Raw genomic sequence first — 4,115 nt, forward strand, 5'->3', positions numbered from 1 at the left:
CATTTTCTTCTAATATTTTTATGGTTTTGCAACTTACATTTAAGTCTTTAATTCATTTTTAATTTATTCTTATATATTGTGTAAGGAGGTGATCCAGTTTCATTTTTTTGCATGTATCTGTCAAATTTTCCCAGCACCATTTATTGAAGAGACTGTCTTTACCCCATTGTATGCTTTTGCTTCTCTGTCAAATATCAATTGAGCATACTTGCTTGGGTTAATTTCTGGGTTCTCTATTCTGTTCCATTGATCTATATGTCTGTTTTTATGCAAGTACTATGCTGTTTTGATTTACTATGGCCTTATAATATCATGCTACTTGATATCAGGTAGCATGATTCCTCCAACTTTGTTCTTTTTCAAAATTGCTGAGGCTATTTGGGATCTTTCATGGTTCCATATAGATTTTTGCAATATTTGTTTCTGTCTTTCCCTATCTACTCCACTCTCTCTAAAAAAAAAAAAACAATGGAAAAAATATCCTAGGGTAAGGATTAACAAATAAATAAATAAATAAAAAGGTAGTTGATTCTTACAGTTGCTTGGAACTGCCCTTCAAGTAGAAAATTAGGGAGTGTGAAGACTTATAAAAATTATTTCAGCTCTTTCCGCCATTGGTCTGTGCCGCCACAATGGTGCGTATGAATGTCCTGGCTGATGCTCTGAAGAGTATCAACAATGCCGAAAAGAGAGGCAAATGCCAGGTTCTCATTAGGCTCCAAAGTCATCGTCCAGTTTCTGACTGTGATGATGAAGCATGGTTACATTGGCAAATGTGAAATTATTGATGACCACAGAGCTGGAAAAACAGTTGTGAACAAGTGTGGAGTAATCAGCCCCAGATTTGATGTGCAACTCAAAGATCTAGAAAAATGGCAGAACAACTTGCTTCCTGTCAGTTTGGTTTCATTGTACTGACAACCTCAGTGGGCATCATGGACCATGAAGAAGCAAGACAAAAACACACAGGAGGGAAAATCCTGGCATCATTTTTCAAGGGATGTAATACATATGTGGAAATAAAATGCCTCACAGGGAAAAAAAGTATTGCAATATTTGGATTTCTGTTGTTTGAACTCTGAGGCTACTTAGAGTATAATTCTGCAGAATGAACAGTCTCTCTGTCCTGCTGGCTTTCTTCTGATAAGTAACCCAAAATCTTTTGTTCTACAAGCCTGGACCAGAACTAGGATGCTTACAAATTCCTACTTAAGTTACCTATTGTTCTCATCTCATATACCCACTTGCTTGACCACAGATGAAAGTTCAGTTGCCCCTACAATCAGAAAAGGAATGATGTGTGTGGTCTTCCTTCCCTTAGCTACCCATCTCTTTGATCATCAGTTCCTTGTACTTTTGCCTTTAAAATCATTGTTCTATCACCTTACTTTGGAACATATCTTCCATTCATACTTAGGGCTACATCCCTGATTTTTAAAGTCACACATGAATAAAACTCTATTTTAATATATTTTGAATTTTTTTGCTAAAAAGAGAATCATTTGATTTGTCTTTAAATGAAATCAGATAAAGTAGGATGTATCTGTAGAAAAAGAGGTATGAAAACAGATATGGTATGGTAGCTTTCTAGAGTAGTAATAACATATTGCCAAATATATTTTTATATACCATAAATTATCCCAAAGGCATATAATATATTAATATAATGTATAAATTATTTTTCAAAATTTCAACATGTATATGTACATATATTTGTGTGTGTGTAGGAGGGGAGAGAGAGAGAGAGAGAGAGAGAGAGAGAGAGAGAGAGAGAGAGAGAGAGAGAGAGAGAAAGAGAAATAGAAAGAGAGAGAGAGAATGTGAAGGCACATATCCTTCATGTTCCCAGTCGATTTAATTTAAAATGCATGGAATACTCTAATTTCAAGTTACCTGTTCCTTATCTTTCAGCAGATTCTACCACATCTTAGTTTAGAAAAATGTGTACTTCAGACTCAAGAAATTAAGGTTGTTTTTTTTAAGAGGTTAGCTGTAAAATGATTATTTCTAATTTAGCAAAAGATAGTAATTATTACTGAGTGTGTTATTTGTTTAAGTGTATGTGTTATAATTGAGGAACCACATATGAACATATGAACCAAAATGTTAGCAATACTAACAATCATAAAGAGATAATTAGATACTACTTCCTCCTCAACCAATAAATTACTAGTGGTTGCTATAAATGGCTAAGTTTTGTTTTCTTTAGTATTAAAATTATCTTCTTCATTGATAAAGGCAAGGGGTTGTTTCATGTGGTTAATCAAGAGATGTGTAGGAGTAGGCTCTAATTACACTTCTTAGATTACTAGAAATTTTAGAAAAATTGCAGTAGCAAGTAATAGCTTTTTTCTCCTATACTTTTATATAATCATTTTATGAGCATTGCATCCATCAAGCTAGCTAATGGTGTGCCATAATAATCAGCAAACTCCTTTTTGCCAGTTTTCCAGGTTCAAAATCTGAGTCATTTCTGACACTTCCTTCATTATCACAATCAACGAAATCACTGAGTCCTATTTTTACTTTCCTAGTAATATACTTCATAGCTGTTCTTCTTGTTCAATTGTTAGGGAAATTCACCCACTCTGATGCTTAATGCATCATGTCTGTAATACCATAGATATATCATACCTTTCCATATTATCACTGTCCTCACCTACTGTCTTCTTGTACACTGTTACTACTAATAGTAGTCCTAAATATTGCTAATAATATAAATATTGGTAATAGTCCTAAAATATTACTTTTTGATGTTAATTGTTTGGTCATTAGTATATGATGGTTCATCATTCTATAGAGTTTAAACTCATTAACCTGGTGGGAAACCTTCCAATCTGATCTGTTTCACCAGTTTAGTCCACTCATTACTTCCCTCATGCATGGCATGGAGTACATGTTGCTGCAGGGTAGGGGCAGTGTAGTTCTCTTAAATTTTAATGTTTTAAGATTCAATCTTGGTGTCTTTTCGTAATTCAGTATAGGTAATGGTCACATGGTATATTCCTAGGTTCCATCCATAGAGATTCTGATTCTGTAGGTGTATATGTGGGACTTGGTGTCTGCAGTTTTAGGAACCACCTTAGTGTATTCTGATGAACACCAGAAGAAATGTTTTTCTGTCCATTTGCTAACCCTACTTATCCTCCAAAGAAATATATTTAATTTTTAAATTATGAAGCTTTCAGAATTACTCTAGTTAGATGAAAATCTATCTGTAACATTCATTAATTCAGCTCTTAGAAATGATTACTATCTATTTTTAAATAGCTTTCTCACTCCTTTCTATTTACTAATCTGCTTATTTTCCTCCTAGCACTTATCACTGATACAGTATATTTTTAGTCTACTTTCTTATTATTTTCACCATTTGAAAATCAGCTTAATAAAGGTGGAAACATTGTTGTTCACTCCTACAGTATTATAAGAGCCTAGAACATCATAAAATAAACAATAAATATAATTGAACAAATAAATTTGACAGTATATAGGCCATCTATTGTTAATTGTCTTTTTATGACTATTCTTGATGATTTAACAATATAATATTTTTTAGGAGAGGGTGCCCTTCATATTTATTTCTATTTTACTTTATAGCACCCAACCCAATGATTTGCATGGTAAAAACACAACACAGATTTATTAATATGTTGTATTGATATGAATCTGAAAAAGGAATTAACTGATAACTGATTTACAATTCATTCTTTAGTAACAATGTAAAATGCAGAATAATGTCCACCACACAAAAATATCTATTACCAATATTTATATTATTAGCAATATTTAGGACTACTATTAATAGTAACAGTGTACAAGAAGACAGTAGGTGAGGACAGTGATAATATGGAAAGGTATGATATATCCATGGTATTACAGACATGATGCATTAAGCATCAGAGTGGGTGAATTTCCCTAACAATTGAACAAGAAGAACAGCTATGAAGTATATTACTAGGAAAGTAAAAATAGGACTCAGTGATTTCGTTGATTGTGATAATGTCCTAATCCCCAGAATCTGTTAATATGTTACTTTGCATGACAAAAGGGATTTTACATATGTGGTTAAGAATAAAGACTGTCAGATGGGAAATTATTCCAGATTATCCAGGTAG

The 4,115-nt window shown here is 32.9% G+C and overlaps 1 long non-coding RNA gene across 1 annotated transcript; it reads left to right on the forward strand.

Moving 5' to 3' along the window:
- Positions 1–597: 597 nt before the first annotated feature.
- LOC118728196 lies at positions 598–1,036 on the forward strand. The gene is made up of 2 exons (XR_004990820.2): positions 598–760; positions 823–1,036. It is a non-coding gene; the product is annotated as an uncharacterized LOC118728196 (long non-coding RNA).
- Positions 1,037–4,115: the final 3,079 nt, after the last annotated feature.

This window comes from Pipistrellus kuhlii, unplaced genomic scaffold (genome assembly GCF_014108245.1).
Source record: "Pipistrellus kuhlii isolate mPipKuh1 unplaced genomic scaffold, mPipKuh1.p scaffold_m20_p_29, whole genome shotgun sequence".
Classification (NCBI taxonomy): Eukaryota; Metazoa; Chordata; class Mammalia; order Chiroptera; family Vespertilionidae; genus Pipistrellus; species Pipistrellus kuhlii.